At 43.0% G+C, this 22,496-nt stretch overlaps 1 protein-coding gene across 2 annotated transcripts in view; it reads left to right on the top strand.

Moving 5' to 3' along the window:
• The window catches only part of KCNH1 (potassium voltage-gated channel subfamily H member 1), a 210,184-nt gene that overhangs the window by 171,481 nt on the left and 16,207 nt on the right, over positions 1 to 22,496 (top strand). The gene's annotated exons all lie outside the window — the stretch shown is intronic.

Genomic DNA, 22,496 nt, shown 5'->3' with positions numbered 1-22,496 from the left:
GTCCAGAATAGTTTTCTTAATGTAAGCGTCTGCAAGTGGCCATGCAGCAAGGCAGCCTGTAGCTTCTGTCCACAGCACTGTCGCTGGAGTAGACTTTGCTCTGCTGGCAATAGGTTTATAAGGCACCCTCTCAGCACCCTTATCCTTTCCCACAGAATAAAAGAACTGAAGCAAAAAATGAGGTCTCCTTGAGATTTTAATTATAAAGGGTGATTGAACCAATGAAGAGTAAGCTATGTTTTGGACAAAATAATTAAAAAGATATGAGATAATTGATTCCAGTGTAGCTGGAAAACCAAACCAGATCAATGACATCTCTGAGGAATTAAATAGACTTCTGAAAACATAATTCTAGTTCACCAGACAAACAATGAAGTTGCCTTCTTGATATGCTAAGGATTCCGTATCTTGCTTCAGCTATTTGTTGGACATTTAGATTCACTCTGGGTTAAGATGTTTGGCTTCTGCTCCATACCCACCTTACAATTTTCTTTTAGGAATGTCATAATCTTGTTGTGGCACTTCACAGTTCACAGAGATGTTCTAACTGTGTTTTCCTAAAATTAATAGGAGTAAATGAATAGGGGCTTATAAGTAATATGGGGACATACTTTTTAGTAGGGCCTGTAGCGATAGGACAAGGAGTAATGGTTTTAAACTAAAAGAGGGTAGATTCAGGCTAGATATAAGGAAGAAATTTTTTACAGTGAGGGTGGTGAAACATTGAAACAGGTTGCCTGGAGAGGTGGCAGATGCCCCATCCCTGGAAACATTCAAGGTCAGGCTGGATGGGGCTCTGGGCAACCTGATCTGGTTGAAGATGCCCCTGCCCATTGCAGGGTGGTTGACCAGATGACCTTTAAAGTTTCCTTCCAATCCAAGCCATTCTATGATTCTGTGAATGCAAATGGTGGTAAAACACCAGAAACAAGTCTGGAAACTGAGGAAACCTGTAACATTTTGGATTCTGTGTGGCCAGTGTGTCTGCCCTTTTTGTACCGTCTGAAGTGGTCTACCTACAGTTATTGCACATGGATGCATAATGAAACAAACTTTTAACTGGGAGTTTTTTCTCAAGAATTATCTGTCCAGGATGTTGCTTCCATTGTATTGTCATCAACAGTAGAAGCAGCTCCTCACTGGAGCTCAGTGGCATCTCACTGCCTGTTTTTAATGAAATCCCTGTTAGCCGAGGGATCTCATCTCCATGGTGCAGAGTTACAGCAGGTATCTGTTGGAAAGCTGACAATTCCTTCTTTTCAGGATGAGGGTGGCTCTGTACGGTGTGGGCACTGCAGACCATTCTTGGCTTGGTCTCAGCTGTATTAGAATACAAATGACTTTTTTTCAGTGTAGGAAGAACTTTCTTCTGGTCACATAAAATCTTTGCAACATAAATATATTGTAGCATATACATATGATATACAGGTTTCCATACACATATGCTGTATAAGAACAGCGTAGCACCAGTCATCTCACTGTGACTGCAGAGCTTTTGCAAAGCACCCATTAATTCTGTCTGATCAGTCCACATTGCATAGATTGAAAAAAAAGTATAACGTCCCTCAAGTTGCTTGCTTCTGAATGCTTCCATGTTTCAGAGGTTCTTCAGCCTCTTTTAGATCAAACCTAAGATGGAGCCTGTCATACTGCTGACTCATGCATCATGTGTCTGTCTGTTCTGGGTTTTTTAACATTCTTCAGTGTAAATGTATCAAACTGATAAACCAGACATTTCAGAAGATAGTTTTCTTGAGTCATAGCTATGCTCTGTCTCAATTTTCCTTAGAGTTAAGGAAAATTTATACTGCCCTGGCATACAAAGGTCTTTGGAGAGGAGCAGTTTATTATTTTATTTTCACAGCATTGCTTCTCATTACAAAAAACCTCAATGCACATATGGCTTTATTTCCTTTTTTTAAAAAAATTCTTGAAAATAAGCTTTTCATTCTTGGGAAATCTTTTGCTTCCAAATTCTGTTTCTTCCTCATATCTGTCTCTTCCTTAAAGAGCTGCCTAGACAAAAATGGCAAAGAGCTATCTTGCAGAAAGGTAGATCACAGTATAGTTTGATGCATTCTTAAATTGTTGCACATATATAAAAGAGTATGGGTTGAGGTGTATGTGTAAGTGTTGCATTGCAATATGTTTTAATCATTTCCACAAGCCTACTTAGTTTCTGGCATTCCTGAGAGATACGCTTGCACTGACACTAGTTGATGACGTTTCCCTCCTTTTCTGACTATTTGAAAATGTGCAGCTTTCCATGCTTCCAACAAAGTGGTCTTTCAGGTGCCACAAAATCCATACAGCTGTTTACAGACTGCCTCAAGCTTTTTTTGTATGCATAGAAGTCATAACCTGTTTTAATCCTTATTGGTTTAAGTTAAAGGATGAACTGCATGCATTGATATGAAAGAAACAAATTGTCTTGATTATAAAGCATGAGTCTGTTCTAGGAGCAGTCATGCAATCTTTCTTCTGCGGGTAAATGAGTAGCAATGTCACAGGACATTGCAAAGAGGAATTCATTAATCTTTGGAAGCGATAAAGCTACTGCAACAAGAAAAGCCCATGAGGAAATTGCTCTTTTGGCTGTGCAGGGTTTGGATGCTGCATATGCTAGTGGTTGATAGAACAGGTCACGCAAAATGCTCTGAAAAATACCACCTGATGGTCTCGGCACTGGTCATAATGCAGGAGCCCTGGTTGGAGGGCAGAGGTTTCATAAACAGCAGGAGGGTTGTCAAAGGCAACCAGAGCTTGAGGTTTCTTAACCCTCGGGGCCAGCCTGAGCCTCGGCCAGTGCAGTGAGTCTCAGAGCGTGTGTGTATGAGGGAGGGCTGCCTGTGGAGGGTTTCACAGAGGCTGAGAAGTGGTGCTTGAGGTCAGTGCTGGTGCTGAGCACTCTGCGTGACCACTGAGCTACGGGGAGGTTGAGGGTGTTCAGCTCCATAGAACCTAGCTGTTTGGGCTTTGAAATCAAACTGGTTTTGATTTTGAAATCACTGAAATCCCCCAGCACTCCAAAGCTGAAGTATCATCCTCTGGCGATTCAAAGATATGCAAATTACTTAACCTGGCAATACCAGCTTCTTTACAGTAACGCACATTCATGTGGGAGTGAGATCAATTTGCATTTACCTGAAGTGATAGGTCTTTTTATCTGTTCATAAGTCTAGTAAAGCATGGTCAAATTAATGCCCTTGAATAAACTAACTCCTCATTTCCATTACAGTGGTAGCAGTTAGAATCGCTGCTTTGCCGCTGTCTTAATTTTTGCCTGAAAGCAACTGATCACAGTGAACTAAAAGTAGGGACCACTTATTCATGTTGCATTACACAGGTCAAAATAATTTAATTACAGCACTGGTAATTAAATGCACCGTACATAATTTTTCTGCACGCCTATATAACTCCTTGGAATATTTATTCTTACAATGAACATCCTATATTGCTGGGAAAATTAGGATTGCTTTTCTCTGGACTGCAGGCATCTAGTATAAAAACTAGGCTAATTATTCACTCTCTTCAGTCTCCATCCAGGCAGCAAAATCACTAATATTTTCCTTGTCTCAGAAGTCGTTATGAAGTTGAACTTACTTAAGATTCCCAGGTAAAAGATAATATTGAAGAGGACAGATACTATTTAAGAGACTAAAGCTTATGCCACAGCCTAGATAGGTAATAATAATAATAATAATAAAAAAGGTTAAGTTGGCTGTTGTTTATAAACTTTGGATCAAATCCCGAAGTAGTTATTTTTACTGGAACTTTTTACTGATTCTTAAAAGTGTACAGCAAGATTGATGTTTTGACAATGCTTATTAGCTTTCCAGTTGAAATGAAGGACTTCGCATATACTGTCTGTCTTCCTCCTCAATGTCATTACACCCGTGGAAACTTTTGAATGCTTTTGTCTTGGAGCATCCTGTGAGGACAGTGGCTGCTGGAGCATACAAAAACATCTTTAGTGACCTAAAGACTATAGAATCACAGAATAATTGGGGTTGGAAGGGACCTCTGGAGATCTAGTCCAACCTCCTGCTAAAGCAGGTTCTCCTAGAGCAGATTGCACAGTCATGTCCAGGTGGGTTTTGAATGTCTTCAGAGAAGGCATCTCCCCAGCCTCTCTGGGCAGCCTGTGCCAGCACTCTGTCATCCTCAAAAAAAACCAGCAGTTCTTCCTCATATTAAAGTAACATCCGCTTGTTGCTTAAGGCTGCCAGTGCTAAGAGGGTGCTATCAGCTACAATTGCACACAAAATTTAGGCTTCAGTCTGGAAGTGGAGTGTGGGAAGAGGGAAGACATACATCCAGAGTGCAGAGTCCAGACCCTATCTCACCTCTGACAAAGTAAAGGAGAAAGTAGAACTGGCATTCTCACTGGTGCAAGCATTTAGGTATCCTTTTATGAACATCCAGCTGTAAAAGATCTAATTGGAGCAGTGGCCTCATCAGAGATGATGAATTTTCTCATTGCATCTTCCACTGCCCAGGAGTGCTTGACCTTCCCAGCAGCAAGCACAGCTCGGTCCTGACCCCTGACCCTAGTGCCTTTGGTCAGGCCAGATTAGCGAGCAACAGAAATAGCTGAGCTGCTGCCTACAACCAAAGGCGGTCCAAAGTATCCCAGTCCTGGTTCCCTTATATGCAAAACACATCTCAATGCAGTGTATGATGCATCTGCAAATTTGTTGCCTGGTTTGTTGCCACAATTAAAATGCAGACATAGGCCAGTCAATATTCCCTTTGGGTATTTGGTTTGTAAATTGTTGCTGTGTTCAGAGCCATTTTGGTTAGCCAGAAGTCTTCTGAGTTTGGCTTCTCTGTGTGTGTGTCTATCTACAAATCCAGCAAGGTGTAGCTGGATCATCGTGTTCCTACATCAGCCTTTTGATATTATGCAGCACTCTGCAGCATTTAGGTCCTGCAGGACCTCTGCAGTGGCTGGTGTTACCAAGCTGCATAGAAAGCTTCTGATCAGTTAGTCCCAAGCCTACAGGAGGAAGAGGGACCTTGGTGTGGTGTGTTAATGTGAGACTTGGGAGATAGTAGTCCACTTCTCTGCTCTGCAGAAAGATTTCTCAGTGGCCTTTAACAAATAATTTATTTTCTTCTGTCTTCTGTTCCCTGACCATAAAATAGATATGGCATCATCCTGCTGGACTGTGGCTGGGAGAATTAATGGTCTGTGTGTATAGAAAGTATAACGTGATCAGTTCAGAATTTTGATTTTATCTGTTTGGCAGGTGTCACCACAGTCATCAAAATGTTTTCATGCAGTTTGGGAGGCTAGTTTGTGTCTCCTGAGGTACCCAGAAGGGAAATGGAGCAGCCTTGCCATCAGGCTTCCATTTCATTGGGGTTGAGCGAGAGGCTGCAGAGCAGCCAGGTCACATCAGTGATGTGCAATTGGTCAGGGAACTGCTGCATGAAGCTGGCAGGAGAGTAGCTGTGCTGCTTCCTCGCCCTGCTGCCCATGAGGGGCTGTAAGCACAGCTGAAGTTCTGGCCACACCACCAACGGGGTAGCACTCAGTCTCTGACATTGTGAAAACCAGAAACAACTACAAAGCCAACAGCAACAACAAACTTTGGAGTGCCTCAGCAAAAAATGGCGAGTTTTCTTGTCATTTGCTTTGCTGTCGGTAATTGCTTGTTGTAGCTTTGTCCTTGAACAGGTTTTGAATGTGCAGAAGCCTCTCTGTGAACAAGAACACAGTGTTGTATTGAAGCATGTAAACACCTTGGAAATTCTCAGGCAATTGAATGACTCACTGCATTAGTAGCGGTGCAGGCGATCATTTGGCAAGATGCAGTTTCAATAACCAATACAAGTGCAAGGGCCAGGTGTTTTCAGAGAGTGGAGGCTTTGCCTAACCCAGTGTAGCTGGATGCATAGCAGAGATGAACCTAGTTTCTCCCTTCCCCCAAGGTGTAAGCTAAAAGTATTCTTACATATAGCTAAGTTGTCTTTTCTGCCTGATGACTGCTTCTTCAAAGCTTTGATGTGGTAGATGTATCCAGCAAATGGTGGATTCAAGAAGATAATCAAATGCAACATGATATGCCAGACATCTCTTAAGACAGAAAAACTTCTGTCTTGGCTTTCAGGAGTCCTGTTCTCTTGAGTCACACAAAGATGAGGTTTGTGTGCTGATTAGTTACAATATCCCCTGTGAAGGAACTTGACTCAGCTAACAGGGAGTCAGGGCAGCATCTTGTGTCTCTGCTAAGCAGCAGCAGCAGGCAGCCAGCCGTTCACAGCCAGCTCTACACCCTTTAATGGGAAACCTGGGGCTCTTCCAAGGGAGAAGTTCTAATAAGAAAGTTTAAAGGATCTTCTTTTAATCACCACTGCACCTGAACAGAGTTGGAAGGTTGGATGGGGGTGATGTAAGTGTTTAAAAAAAAAAAGCAAAGAAAGAAAAATCAGGTGGTGCTGTTGTAACTCGTATTTTAAGCAGACACAGTTCCAGACAGCATGTGCTGAGGGCAGCTGGCTTGCAGAACAGGTGATGATACATACCCATATTTAAGATAAATGCCAAAAAAATTGGATGACTTACTAAAGTAACAGCTTTTCAACTTATAGTATTCCAAGGATGATGATTTTGAAAAGCAGCAGTTCAAATTTTAGCTGTTTTAACCAAAACTAATGTTCTAGAAATAATCCTCTTTATTAATAAACCAGATGCTTTATTTCCTAAGAAGTCATGTATGAAATTGCAAATGCTAAGTAAAAGGAATACAAAGGACAGAATCTGTTCAAAATGTTGGATCTGGCAAACTTTCTGTTAGAGAAATGTCTAACAGAAGCTGGACTGTGCTTTTCCTAACTGGATAAGGAAGGCTCTTTGATGGGAAAAAGTGAATTTGGAAACACAATTGAAAAGATTCCTGGGCATTGCTTCTTCAAAGAGTGTTTTTATGTAGTCCAACATCACAAGTGAAACCTACTGTATACCTTGGAGCTACTGTGAAAGTTATTGCGTCTGTCTACACGGGAATGCCTGTTAGCAGCTGAGCTCGTGCTCTGCTGTGGTCTGCCATCAGGCACTGCACATCTGCCTGCAGAGCTCCCACCGCCCTGCACATCACCCCCGTCCAGCAGGTGTTAGTGACACACCTCCCACTCCTCCCAATGCCCCTGTTCAGCCTGGACAGTATGTTTCTAACAAGCCTTCCCAAGGGCCTTCTAAGGGTTGAGACGTCCAATATATATGATTTCCCACACACACCCCCCAGAAAATTCTTTTTAAAAGCTTGGTGTCTGGCACTGTGTTAGAGAGGAATGAACTTCAGGTGAAACTGGTGATATCCAGCACTTCCCACTGTCTGTCCATGAGAGAGGGGCCTCGTGGGTCCATCTTTGTACTGTGAAAAAAGATTTTTGTCCCTTGCCTGTTCTGCTGCTGAACTTTGGGGAGCAGAGAGACGAGACAGCAGTTTGCAAGTATTTTAATCCTTTACCTCTTTTGATGCAAGACCTGGCTTTGAGAGAGCAAAGGCAGGCAGTATATTTGCTGTTCTCACCCACTTTTCAGAGGCAGTGAGAGCACTTGAGGATGCTGACTCCCACTGCCCTGCCGCCAGGACACCCCGCGTGCCAGGTGTCCTGCTGTGCCACCCTCTGCTTGCAGGGCTGGTGGTCCTGCTGGAGAGCTCTGCTCCAAGCATGGGGACAGTGCCAGGGTGAGGCATACAGTGGGGCAGCTCATTTAGCCACCACTGAGCTAGAGGACAGCTTTTCCATGTAAACTAAGTGTGAGGCACATCAAGAGATGCTCCAGTGCTGGCATCCTACCTGGGGACTCTTGTCCTGAAAGCTGGCATCAGATACAAGTTATAAGCAAGCAGGTTTCAGAGTTCAGGGGGATTAAATGATCTCTGCCAGCATTGCTGTGCATTCCTTGATTGCATTTTCCAGAGCCTTCTGTCACTGAAGAACAAAAGCTGAATCTGGGCAGTTGCCTGGTGCTTCCATCCACTTCAGCCAAACAGGCGTTTTGGGCTGGATGCCCCTGTAGCACAATGAGAATAATGGAAATTACAGCTGATTTACTAAGCAGCAATGCCTTAGAGCCAAATGGTTTCCATCTGAATATGAAGCAAATTTGCCAGTGCACTGGTGTAATGAATGCATGATCTCTTTGCTGCTGTGGTGCCTTTGTAGTCAAATGTTTGCTAGAAAGTCCAGCATGAGATAAAAAATGGGAAGGGAGGAGTAGAAGTCACAATTTTAAAAAATAAGCTTCCCTAGACGTTACTTAGTATATAGTAGTAGCTCAGAGTGTTGGGAAATGGATGAATTAGAAGCATGCAAACCTGCTTTCTGCAGACTAGCCCCGCTGTGTGCACATACCATAGGCTTGCTTCAGCAGGGGCAATGTGGGGTCCCCACGCCAGAGATTGTAGGAGTTGTGTTGTTTCATCTTGAAATAGAAAGTTTGCTCCTGTGGCCTTTTGAAAATCCTGCTTGAAATCTGAAAGTGCTGTAGCTTCTTTTAATGAATTTGGTGCCAAAACCTCTGCAGTGAGGCCCCTGTTCCATCAGTAGCACAGAGCCAGATAAAGCCCTTTTAAGGACTTAATTTTGCAGCTCGATATAAATCTACACCGTGGGAAGATTGGTGATAAAGGTGCATGTGGGGAGGGTTCAGGGGCATTTGAGAGGACAGTGTGGGTGGGGGAGGAGATGCATCCTTGACGAGCCTCTGAGTCCTGTAGAGTCTGTTAGACTGTCCCAGCCCATGGGTAGCCCGTGGTCAGAAAGTCAGGAGGATGGCGCGGGTCCATCTGCTTATGAACTGTGATTTCAGTGCAACTTCTCTTAGAGGAGTGGGCGCACAGAAGTTAGGTGGCAGATCCCAATCGACGGATGAGTTCCCATGAAAAATGGGATTATTATGTAGTGAGTTAGATGGTCCTAAAAGCATTTCATTTGATTAGGATGTCGTTATGTGAAAAACTAAGATCACTTTTCCTTTATGTGGAATGCTGAAGCTACTGCCAAAACCCAGCTTTCAGTCACTGGTACTGGTTGTATAACGACAACAGCTTTGTGTTTCTGAGGATTCTAACCTCTTAGTTGAAACAATGTCAGGAAGGGGTTCTTCAGTGTTTTTTGCTGTACGTGCAAACACTTTTATTTTCTCTGAACTCTCTGTTAAATTGTCCAGCTGTGTCATTGTCAGATATGCACACGTAACAAGTTGATCTAACCACTGCTTACTCAAATTCAGAGTGGTACACTGGGCCATACCGGCTGTTGTGTCTGCTGAGTTTAGATCCATGACTAACGTTATTTTGGATACTCTTGTCTTTGGTCTTTATTTAGAATTTTCCATTAAATGACTGTTTCCACTATATTGAAATACTCTTCATGGAGCGGTATTATTTCTGCATGGACTTAACTGCTGAATATGCCTGCTGCACTCTTCAGTTGCTAAGGAAATAGTTTCCTTTTCTTGACGTGTCTTTTTCATGTCTCAGCTTATGACTGTGGTGTATCATCCATTTTCTCACCTGAACATATTTAAGTGAGTTTAGGGACTAGTAATTCTTGCAGACTAGATGTTTTACGAAGACATAAGAAAGAGCAGAAAGGAGAGGAAAGCTCTCATGGAATCAGGAAGAGAGTGATGTTTGCCTAATTCTGAACAGTTTAACAAATTTGTACACTATAGTCAAGCACAATCATTTTCATAACAGAAAAAATTTACAGCACCATTGAGGTGTCCACTCTTAGGTTGTGTTTTGCACTGGGAGCTGTTCCCAACTGGATCTCAAGTGCATGAGGCCCTGGTTGTGTCCCCCGGGTTGTATGAGGTACATGGCAAACCTTTATTTCTTAAACCCCCCCCCCCCCCCCCGCAAAACAGTGCGGTGTGATGGTGACAAAACAGTGCGGTGTGATGATCAGCACCTGCTGATGGTCTGTGGCTACGTGAAACCCACGGGGCTTGTAGCAGCTTCTCCAGCCTCTCTGTGTCTGCATTTCTTCCCGTTTTCAGGGAAGTGAGAATTTAGCATGCTGATCACAGCCCTTATTTCTGATCAGGGTGATGATGTTTTCTATTCCTACACTTGGGATAATAATCAGTTTGTGTATACTGTGAGACTAGAAAATGTGTAACATAAAACGTAGTATGACAGCCTCCTTGAAAATTACTTTCTCTTGTTTTAAAAATAAGAAAATTATGCTCTGTAAATATAAACCATAAATGCACACGGAGAACTCAAGAGCCTGTGGTACAGTGTGAGGGGGAGTTAAGCTGAGATTACACAGCCTTGCTTCACTCCTGACCTGAGATATGGCCTTGGTGGTGGCTTCTCCTGGAGAGTGGTACAACTCTGAAACTCAAAACATGCCATGTTTCAGCGAGGCTGGCAGGTTAAGAGTTACCATCCCAGTGTCACCTGTGGAAGAGAGGCAGCTTGCTCAAGGGCAAGCTCTGTGTCATGTCTCTTTCCTCATCTCAGAACAGCGGGTCAAGGAGAAAACTCTTTTACAGTGCCCCTTAGGAGGCAGCAAGGAGACATCACCCCAAGGATTTAAGTTTAGCCCAAAGTGATGTTAAAACATGGAAGAGGTAGAGATGACAAAGCATGATAGTTAAACTGTCAATATTTTATTGATCACTTAAAAGCATGTAACCACATCGATGTACAGTCTGTGCTCTGCCTCACTTAAGCTACAGCTGAACTCTTCAAACCTGCCTCTCAAATGAAAATTAAATGTTTTGCGTTGCCTCAGTGAAGTGGAAACACAGGAGAAGAGGAGAAGGCTTAAATGAAAAGCTGCCTCTAAGACGAAACGGAACATTTTACTTCGGGGAAATGAAGGTTAGAGTTGCAAAGCAGAGGGAGGTGGCTGTTAGATAAAACTGGGCTGGCTTTCAGGCTCAGGAAGTTCATTTTTTTTACTGATGTGAGAAGATGAAGAGAATGGTAGAACTGCTATCCAGGGGGGTTCCTGGGATTAGGTTTTGTAGTCTCGCCAGCTGCTTTGAACCAATGGTGAGGGCGTCTGCTAAAGCAGGAGCCAGAACGTGGGGATCCCACCTCCTGGAGAGGGCCGGTGTCTCCAGGCTGGAGCACCACTTGTGCCACCTGCCTGAGGGAAGCTGGGAGACCTCAGTTCCCATCCCTGCTTTTAAAAGCAGGAGGATTTCCTTCAGCCCTTCCCGTTGGACTCACTTCACTCGTTTGGGAACAGGACAGACCCGCTTTGTAGCCTGAAGACAGGATGCCCTGCTGTGTACATATCTGAAGTGAGATGGCAGGGGACACTGAGAGCAGTGTGAGCAAAAGGCAGCTTGTAGGCTCTCATCTGATGGTGCAAAGGCGTCCTGAGTTTGCGGTTCCCATTGCTCTGGATAACAGATGTTGGCATGTAGAAGTTTTCAGTATTCACATTTAGCTTTGTCTTTTTTTGAATAACATGATCATAAATATTTTTTTTCATGAGTGTTTCAATCTACTTGTGAGGAAACAATACGTTTATGCTGAATTGTCCTAGTTTTCCTCTTCTAGAGCTGTTGTTCTTCAGGAGAAATTCAGGAATGTTTAAGTTAAGTGCGTTTGAAATCACAACTCTCTTGACAAATTGTATTCAGCGTGTCTTATCTGGAACTCATAAGGGTGACCCTTTAGCAGTCATAACAGAAAGGGATATCTTGCACAAGTAGCATTTCAAACTGCTCATAAATTTTTGTGTAGCTGACGTCAGACATTGTGATACGTCCTGGCCCTGTGATGTCTTGCCATGGAACAGGCTGTTTTACCACATTGAATAATGGCATCTTGCTGTGTGTGTGTGTGTGTGTATAAACTGGAAGGCTAATACAACCCTAAGCGTTGCTGCTATGTAAATAATAAATAATGGCATTGGTCATATTCAGAGGACTAAGGAATTGCTGTAAACACTTGGAGATGTGTGAATGAGATACACTGCTAAGACAGAAAGCATCTACCTCTGTCAGTATTTGAATCTGTGTTTGCCACAGGACCTAAGTGCCTGCTTTTACAGAATAAAAATACCTGGAACAAAATCAAGAAGTACAACTCTAAAGGGTTCTCAGTGAAGCTGTTTGGAGGGATCTGTCAGTTCTTGGCTATTTTAATTAGCTCACCTGTGCCTTTACCAGACAGAAGACGGCTAGCAGTTTTGACACTTGACAAGGAAGACAGAGCCGTCACTTATCACCAGCTGCAACTGGACTGTTGCAAACTGGCAGAGACTATTCCTAGGAACTGCTAGCTTAGGGGAGATCCAAGACAACTCACTACAGTCCGCTGGTTTTTTCCCTTCAAGGTTTTAAGCTCCTGGCTGTTAGTTAGGGCTGAAGAGATTTGACAGGTGCTTTGGGAAATGGTGAGCAATGTACTTTTTATTGCTGATTCTCATTCAGTTATTAACAGTTTGTTTCCTTCCCACATAATGTTATCCAAGCAGTGCTTTAGAACAGGGAAAGGACAAACTGGTTGGGTGGCACTGAGCGTTTGGGTGTTCATGGCTGTGCAGCCACACTGGGCTACCTAGTCTGGTAGAATATTTATTCTCTTTTTACACAGAGCTGCAGGTTAGTTTGTGTTTTCTTCAGTTACAGCTGAACTTTAAGCCTGTTAACTCACACATAAAGAAGGGTTCGTGCTATTTCAGGCAATTTATGCAAGGAACTTTCAGCTGAGCTTAATGTAATTCTCAGTTTATAATTTCAAGAGCTGCACAAGCCTTGTCTATCAGGGACACTGAGCGTTGTGTTTGTGTGGATGGGTTTGTGAGTGGGCTTTCAAAGGGAACTGAATGACTTGTAAGCTCTTGGGACTGATGGTCCCTGATTGATTTGGATGCATTTGGCAATACTTTAGATACCCTTTTGGAAAGTAAAATACTTGTCAATCACTGAAAGTCTAATGACAGAAAGCAGGTGAATGAAAGCAGGGGGAAAAAGTGCATGAAAGAGACACTGGCTCAGAGGAAATTATCTTAATGGCAAGCTAGTGTCTAAAATGTAATCACTGAAAACTGTACAACTTAACTATTATCTCAACACATCATTGCTTTCCTCAGCTCTACAACCTCTGCATCCATTACAGATCTCAAATGAAATGGTCTCTCTGAGTTAGAGGGGAGAAAAAAGATCCGAAATCCTTGACTCACATGAATTCCCTGATTTCTTTCATGTAACTCTCTCTAAATGGCAGCGAGCCACAGGGAGCCTGGGGAAACAGACTCTGACTCTTGAGAAGGCACATTGTACAGATTATAAGACATTTTGTAATTTAGGTGACAGAGAGGTAAGTTCCTGCTGTGCCTTAGGCTCTCCTTAAAGCAGTTTTCGAGGCAACATTGTCTGCCCAAGAATGAAGGTAGTATGTTGATCTGGAGCAAATGATGAGTCTACATGAGCTGTTTGTGTGCCTGATTGTGTGTACGCAGATACCAAAGCACCCTATGTGCTAAAAACAAAGAGAAAACAAAACAAAACAGGCATACACCCCCCCTCTAAACAAACATGGAAACAGTATTTTATAGGTGTTGCTGCTAGGAACTGCTGACACTGGGCAGGCAGGATGCATAAACATTAGTTTTTTCCTCATTTGCTACAAACAAGAAGTTCCTGCAGAGTATTTCCCATTTGGACGGACATAGTGCTCAGGTGGTATAACATTCCCCCACTCAGATCTGGCATAATTTCCCCAAAGCCCTTGCCTACACAATTAGGTATTTGCTTGTAACAGCTACTTTTCGTCTCAGAAATAATGAAGTACTAGCAGATCTTCAGCAATATATATTTCAGTGGCTTTTCATTCTACTGTTTTATTCTTTTTATAAGTTAGTGAAGGAGGTTGCTAAATGATCTGTAATGTGCTGTAACTGAGAATGTATATCCAAATTATTGATCAGTGTGGATGGTGTGTTTTTTTTCTTTTAGTTCTGTGGTTGTCTAAGTTTACTAATGACAATGTTTTATAGCCTATTTTGGGAAAGAGACATCTCTTGATGCCTTGAAACTTGTGAGTGAGCCTGCTGTGGATCAGGGAGGTTTTGTCTATTATTTCCACTAATTGCTCTGGACATACTATTCTATCTTATTTTCAGTAGTATTTTTCTAAAACCTTTTCCCTTTTCTGTCAACACTAGCATAGCCTGTAAACATGAATTAGAATGAGGAGTTTGACAGAGGAGTAGTCTTGAGTTGTGCAGGACTTCTAAATAAATAATAGTGACATAATTAAATACTAATATTCAAGTCTGTTTCTAGAATTTCTAATCAGGCAACAAAATACACTGTCACAAAGAGCTTCAGCACCATTAAAGCCAATAGTCCTCATGACAGTAACAGTTAGCTCAGATGTTCTGTATAGACTAAAAACCTTGTTACCTCGATTCATTTGGATAGTGTGGATGCTCATTAAATTATGCATCAGAGAATCATAGAATGGTTTGGGTAGGAAGGGACCTTAAAGACCATTTAGTTCCAACCTCCCTGCCACGGGCAGGGACACCTTCCACTAGACCAGGTTGCTCAAAGCCCCGTCCAACCTGGACTTGAGCACTTCCAGGGATGGGGCATCCACAGCTTCTCTGGGCAGCCAGCTCCAGTGCCTCACCACCCTCACAGTGAAGAATTTCTTCCTTATATCTAATCTAAATCTACCTTTTTCCAGTTTAATTGCATTCCCCCTTGTCCTATCACTACATGCCTATAAAAAGTCCCTCTCCAGCTTTCCTATAGTCCCCTTTAGGCACTGGAAGGCTGCTATAAGGTCTCCTCAGAGCCTTTTCTTCTCCAGGCTGAACCACCCCGACTGTCTCAGCCAGACTCCATAGCAGAGGTGCTCCAGCCCTCTCATCGTCTTTGTGGCCCTCCTGTGGACTCACTTCAGCAGGTCCACATCCTTATGTTGGGCACCCCACAGCTGAACACAGTACTGCAGGTGGGGTCTCACCAGAGAGGAGTAGAGGGGGAGAATGAATTTGTATTTCTTCCAAACACTTGTATATTAATGATGCAATAGTTGCACAAAGTCTGATTTTTGGGAAGTAAGCAAATACTGCTCTATCTGAAGGGCAGGGCTTTGAGTCCCCGCAGGACAAAGACTTCTTGGAGATGCAAAAGGGCTGTGCTGATCTATGTGTTGGCTCTTGGGCTGTGTGTGTTCAGGCATGCCTGAGGTTTGCTGATACCAGCACTCCCTTTAGAGCCCCAGTGCCAGGACCTTCCGAATCTTAGTTTGCTTTGAATTTTCAGATTGTTAATCAAAATCAGAAATGTTTGTGAGTGCCCTGGAGGAATGTAGCATTAACTGGAGATTAACCTGTTCCTCTTCAGAAGCAGAAACCAAATTCTGCTGTTGCATCCCATAAATCTAGAGAAAACTTAATGACATCTGCAACATTATTGCAGACTTGTGCTTTTTTGTGTGGCTATAAGTCCCATGAACAGATCATTTGGTGAAACCCACAGTCAAAGCCAAACAGCATGTGACTACAAACTGGAGCATTTGCATCAGCCTTTTAACAGGTATGTGGACTTTGAGGATTGTGCCTTGAAACTTGAACTGCGTAATGGGATCTGTACCCTCACCTGTCATAAATATGACCTGTGTGCTTATATACCTTCTCTCACATCTATACCTGTGCATCCAAGGTGCAACTGAGACTAGCATTTAACCCAGGAATTGTCTATGGTAATAGATAATTGGAAGTGAAACCCATTGTAGATTTTGGTGGGAAGCTTCATGAGCCTGCACTGTCGATCCTATATTTTGTGAGAAGCTAGGACAAGTAATTCCCTCCTTTCTGTCAAGCCATCCCATGTAACTGCAAAAGACAGTCGCATTTCTCCACCATTTTCCCTGACACCTGCTAATATGCTGCTATAGGGATTCTTCATCATCATCAGTCAACGCTGATCACATGCAGCTTTAGTTTCTTTAATATCAAGTGTCAAAAGCATTTTTATTATGAAGCCTTGTGTGTCTTTCCTTTTTTTCTCTCTCTTGCTTTCTTTAAAAAAAAGAAAAGAAAAAAAAAGAAAGAAAGATTGGATCCAATTTTTGTCGGACTAACATCAGCTTGAAGATATTTTCATCAGTTCTTGGCAGATCCTAGATGGACTGCGTAATAATAAATGCCTTGTTGTGATTGTTTTCCTCACACTTAAGTCCATTTTCTGTGAGCACTGTATGAAGTAATTTTAAGCTTTTAATTGTTTATGGTATCTGGCGCATCCAGACTGTGAATTTTTCTGTATCTGTGAAAGAGAATTATTAAGCACCAGAGAAAAATGCTGCCATGCTACTTGCTGCTAATGCTGAGGATGACCTGCCAAATCTTGCAGTATTTGTGCATGCCATAGAGGTGGAAAGCAGGGAAGCTTGCAGAGCTAATAATAGCAGCAGCTTTGTGGCTAGGAGCCTCAAAATTGTAACTCCATGATGACAGTCTGATTCAAAACATGGTGAAATCCATATTTCTATCTATTCCTCTGAGTCTTGGATCAGTTCTTAGAAATCAAAGTTGAAAAGAAATTTGGGTGTTTTTGCATAAGACCAAAAGATCCTTTCGACTTCAGATGCAGTCCGGTCCTTAATAGCATTTGACAGGATAAGGTTTTCAATATATTCATAATGTGTTTTAAATGAAGCATCCCTTAATCTTTAAGACTGTCTCGTGCAGTGTTGGCACAGTAGTTGCATTTACAATCAGACAACAAGACCAAAATACGTTTGCTAGTAAGTTACTTCTGCCTCGCATTTCTGTTGGGTTGCCTTCCTTGGAAGTGTGCGGAGTGTTAAAGAACATGATTTGCTACAGTTCGGCAGGCAGCATCGTTCTAGTGTGGTTCATGGACGACCAACAGTTCAGAGACATGAAACCACCTCAGTGGGCTGTTCGTTACAAGAGTTAACTAGAGACAGTGGACTTCTTAATTGCCCCTGTGCACCAAAACAACATGCCATTTTTAGCTGTTTATTCAAACCTGGGCAAGTTCCAAAGCAATGTCACATCTGTGTAGCGCTACACACTCATGGCTCGTTGGTCCTGTCTCTCCCTGTATGCAAGTGAAGGGCACAATGAGAGTAACCCGTTGTCTGAAATGGGTGAACAACCTGCTCGGATCTTTAAGGCTCAGATTTTCGAGCCTTTATTATGTTGTCTTCTGATGTTTTTCCCTCTGGCACTTCTTCTATCACCCGCATTGGGAATGTTTCCTCAGTAGTAAGTGAGCCTATGTGATTCCTCAGTAGGGAGTTCCAGGCCTATGTGATTATTTAGGGTGTCCTAGGGATGCCTAAGAAGGCAATAAAAACAAAACTTCCCTAGGTGGCAGTTACTACAAATCCGTTTGCAGCTTCCAACTGTGTTGTAACTCCTGAGCAGGATACCAGTTTTGTCTGTCTGGCCATCCTCAGCGGCTTTCTCCCCTGAACATTTGCCTGGTCTGTTGAATCTGTGCAGATTTGTGACACTCAGAACATCCTTTATTAACATTTTTCACATGTCTGATGCACTCAGGTGAAGAACCATGAACTTGTCTTTGGTTTGTATGCGACTCCTGCTGCTGTCATTTGATGCTGTAGTTTTCACATTGAATAAGACACTGTATAATCAATCCCTGCCTACCCCTGTTCGTGTCATGTCTGATGTTAGACGCTGCTGTCATATTCTTCGTGCCCCCACCCCTATCTTTGTGTAAAGGAAACAGGCACTTAAATAACTGCATCTATATTTGCATCTGACCAGATGAGATAGTGCTGTTGTTGAGCATGTCAGCCTTCTATCTTGTTGCAAGGCAGTCCAGTTTTAATGGCCAACTGGGCATAGGTTCTCTGAAATGTCTTCATGAAACAAATGGAGTACCCCTGTGGTGATTGCCCTCTTATTACTGCTTAGGAAAAAAAACGTGGAGCTATGCTAGATAGTCCTAGAGAAACATCAGCAAGTATGAGATGGTAAGAGCAGTGGGTAGCAGTGAGCCAGTGGAGGGTAACAGCTGGAAGACTCATTGTAGGATTAGTTGTTTTACTTGACTTTTTAAAAGGAATCTTGCATTTAGCTAAATCAACTACATATTCTAGCTCTGGGCAAGAGTTGAGAATTTAAGCACTGAGCATTGCCTATTAAAGATGCTGGGAGGTAGGTAATAATTCAAACATCTGCAAATATTTAAAATGGGAAAGCTTAGAGTTAAATTGAAAATTGTAAAGATGTGAACTTTGCCTGTTTCATATCAGAAAAAACTGTTTAAATCCTTCACAGTAGTAGCTGACTAGATGTAATACTTCTGCAGAAGTTTTTAAACATAAGACTCTAGAATCAGTTTTTAAAAGTTAATTTTTAAGTGTCTGAAGGAGCAAGGAACAGAAATGTCATTGTTGTCAAGCAAACTCAGTCTTGAAGCAAAAGTTGCAGGAATCTTTTTATCAAGATGTGATGATGGATTCTTTATTGCTGTCAAACAGGATTTTTTTCTAAAAGATGCAATCTAGTTGTAACAAGGTTCCCTTTAGGGAATGCCCCTTCAGAGCAATCCTATGGCCTGCCTCTTACTGAAGGTCATGTTGCCATCTGTTCTTCTGGTCTTATAGTAAAGAAATTATGGAAGTTTTATTCATGAAAAATGCCCATGTTGCGTTACTTAAATGATGCTCGGGTTTCAGTGCTGAGCACAGGAAAATCCAAGTAACAGTTGCTGGGCACTCCACGTTTGACAACCAAATAAGGTATTTCAAGTATTCATTTATGTCCACCTCATTTTTAATACCTTGGGGAGAAATCTTGACCTCAGTCTCTAAAAATATGGATTCTACAAATATGGCTTGAAAACTCTTTGAAGGTTAAAAAGAGGTAGAGTCTTTCCCCAAAACTTACTAAAGACTTCACAGCTAGTTAACACTGGGGAAAGGGAAACATGCTGGGTGTTACCCATCTTTCTTCCTTGGACGTGGCTCATGCACAGGCAGGAACGTGGCCACAGGCTGTGTGCTGTCATAGGTCAGTGGGACATACGGGTGCAGGAGGGCACTGGGATGTGTCAGAGCATTTCTCCGCTTCTCTCAATGTGTTGACCAAAACTAAAATTGTTACTGAGTCATCATAACTGCATGCCTCAGCTAAATGTTCATACGATTGCAGTAATTGGTGCCTAACAGAGCTATTTTTCAAGGTTTTGGCTAATCTAGGCTGATGCCCCCACAATACTGACATTTCTGGCAGCTTGGGAGGCTTTCCTGTGGAGCTACAAGATTCAGCACCTTTTTAATAAAAATGGAATTATGAAATGAGACTTGAGATTAGATGTTTAAAGAATGCACTTTTGGGCCTTGTGTTTAAATGTTGTGTTATTTCATCTCAGTTCAGGTTCTTTGTCCATATTTTGGTCTTCACGTGCTGTTAAAATGCTCCCATTAGATTTTTGCTGCGTGCTGAGGTCTTGAAGGGGATGACATTATGGAGAACTACATAGCTTGCAAAGTAGAGGCTCCCTGTGTTTGCATGGCATATAACACGTGGGCTAGGAGACTTTGAAGGGTACAAAGCAGCATCCCTTCCCAGACAAAAATGAATGCTTGGAGAGGTAAAGAGGAACTGCTCTAAAAAGTATCCTTGCCATTAATATTTTTGGGTTTAACTTTGATTAAGATCCTTATTTGTAGCCCTATCAAATTCCACGTGAAAATTGCTGTGTAGGTCCAAACTTCTCTTCCTTTGTAGAACCTGTTTTCTTTTCCTTTGTACTTTTACTGCTTGTGGCAGCAGGTGTGCATACATTAGCATAACAACCACATTTTCCTTGGATGCTACTCAAACTGTTTAACCACTTAAAATCTGCTTTTTCCTCAACAATTGTAAGAAAACAGTCCATTTAAAACAGTTATTTGTGCTTTTTACAAGGACTTGCATTTAATCTTAAAAAAGACAGGGAAACAAATCCAAAATGCTGTTATGTAAAGTCTTTTCAATTACTGCTGAGCTTCGCATAGTTGTAACACTTTTGCTTAATACATAAATATGGAGCTGTCTTGAGAAAACGTGGCACTGGGGAGCTTGCAAAAAAGGAGACCAGTGACAGCTTCGCCTGGGCTTCCCAAAGACAAGTTGCTCTCAGACAGGCATTTATCCAGTGCCTTAGGAGTTAGTTAAAAGAAGCCAGGCCAACAGTTGGAGGCTGTGTCCCCTGGCAAATGCGCGTAGGTTTGATTTGCCCCGCATGGGTGCAGCTGTCACATAAATCTATACGTACAAAAGATGTCAAGCAGGATGGGAGACCTGAGGATTGCATTTCTGCACTCAGGCAGCTGATTGCTGCTGTGGCGTACTTGCCTTGTAGCTGGTGTAAGGCCTCATGCGGAAAATGGGAGTTAGGGGTCTCATTAGCATGGTAGCAGTTACCCATGGCAAAGGCAGTATTTATGTAATTGCTCCCTCCGCACACGTTCCTGTCCTGTTGCAGTCTGACCTCCTGAAGGCAAAGGAGGGAGGGTATGTTCAGGGCCCTGAGGCTGACCATCACACAGCGAGAAAGCTCCTCCACAGCCCAGCGTGCTCGGCATCAGCGGGGCTCATCTAGGCAGTGCGACGGAAGGCAGCAGGGGCTGTGGGGAGATAAGCACTTCCAACAACTTGTCTCTCAGCGTTCACCTTTTTGCATTTGCTAGTAAATTTGCTTTTAGGTACTCCAGCATGGAGACCATGCTACCAGCTGCGTGAGATGCAGTGGCTAGTATAAATATGGGTAGGCTAGGCTGTTAATAAGGTTTTGCTTGAGATTTGCTCCATTGCCCTCTCATCTGTGTATGGTGCTGTAACAGGGCAGCTTCTGTCAAATATCTTACCCATTTATGTTACAAAAGCCAGTCATTAAATAGTGACAGGTACTCCAGTGCTTAGCAGACAAGGTGCTGAGTGGGCTGTGTGGAGCAGGGGCTGGCACAGACAAGGACTCTGCGAAGCAGCCTGGCCTCTAGCCCTTTCAGGCACCCAAGTGTTTTCCCTGATGGGGGACCATTGCACTACCCAGTCATACGCTCCTTCTGAGCTTTTAAGGAAAACATGTGGTCCAGATCCATAGGTCAGACTGAGACTGCTCACGTACAATGCCATGCTCACGTACAAAGTGACATCAGCCCGGTTGACTGCACGGCTATCTGGCACAGCGCCGTGCGGGACGTGGATACAAATGCCAGGAGAAGGGAGGGCTTGGAGACACAGAATTTTGCAGAGACAAATTGACCTGGCTTGGTTTGCCGGGGCTTTGTGCCACCAGAGCCAGCCTCAGCCCACTGCTGGAGTGAGCCCCTGAGACCTGGCGTGGCATCGCTGGGCTTCAGCAGAGCGCGCAGGGCAGCTGCCCTAACGCCGGGCTGACACCCTTCCTTCAGCTGAAGCGGGGGCTGCCCGTGTGCGGGAAGCTGTTAGCCTGGAGCATTGTATTGATTCTCCCTTCCCAGTGGTTTTCTTCCACATCTAAGGATTGCACTGCTTTGTCAGCTTTCTACTGAGCTCGCTGCAGACTGGGTTTTCTGAGGAGACAAAAAAATACTGTCAAGTACCCTGTTTTCTTATTCTTATCTCACATTTAGTTTCCTAATTGCAGCTTGGAAATAAAATATCCTTCCTGCTAATTTTATTCTTTTGTATTTGGGAAACGCTGCCAAGTCTGACAACTTCTTCCTTCCAAACACACAGTGTTAAGATGTTTTTTTCCCCTGCTTCACAATGACAAAACTGTCAAGAAGCACTGGAGTCTGGAGAAACATGCATTTTGTGTGTGCCAGTGAAGCAGTGTTATTATGTTTAGTTTAATTTAAATCTGTCTGCAACAGAGGGATGGGTTTATTTACACATTTCCTAATAATGATTTGAATCTGAAAGTTATTTCTGCAGTGGAGTGTAAGGACTTTGAGTGGATTTTCCCAAAAGCAGCTAAAGAGATTAGGCATCAGTGTTGAGTACAAGCTGGGGGCTACATCTTTTACACTTCAGTTTAGGGGACCTCCCATTTTCAAACCAGACTAATTGCTAGTTCTTCTTTTATACCACACTGGAGGGTTTTTTTTGCTTGGAAAATACCAATACCAGTGTAAAACAGATGGACTTTTTGAAGAGAATGTGTGGCTGTCAAGTCTAGGGAAGAAACCTTGCCTGGCTGCACTTCAGGGTTGTGTGGGGGCACTGGGAAGCTTTCATCAATACCACGAGACCCTTGGGATGCTCCCACAGCGATTGCTTAGCCTACAGGCTCAGGAGGATATAATTTGGAGGCTAGATAGAAAATTGATGTTTCTTTGTGCAAAAATGTCCCATTTCCTATAGAAGTAAATCAAGACATGAAGCTCTTCCAGCTTCTGTAGTACAGAAGCCATGAACAGCTTCCCCATGTCTCGCAGAGCCCATTCCCTACTGTCCTTGTACCCTTGACTGTGGGACTGACTGGAGCTTTGCCTCATCCCTAAAGTGCAGGTTACCTCTAGAAG

This window comes from Falco punctatus (genome assembly GCF_963210335.1).
Source record: "Falco punctatus genome assembly, chromosome: 12".
In the NCBI taxonomy this organism is placed as follows: domain Eukaryota; kingdom Metazoa; phylum Chordata; class Aves; order Falconiformes; family Falconidae; genus Falco; species Falco punctatus.
Note: the sequence above shows the minus strand (reverse complement) of the source record. Positions and strands in the feature narration are given on the sequence as shown.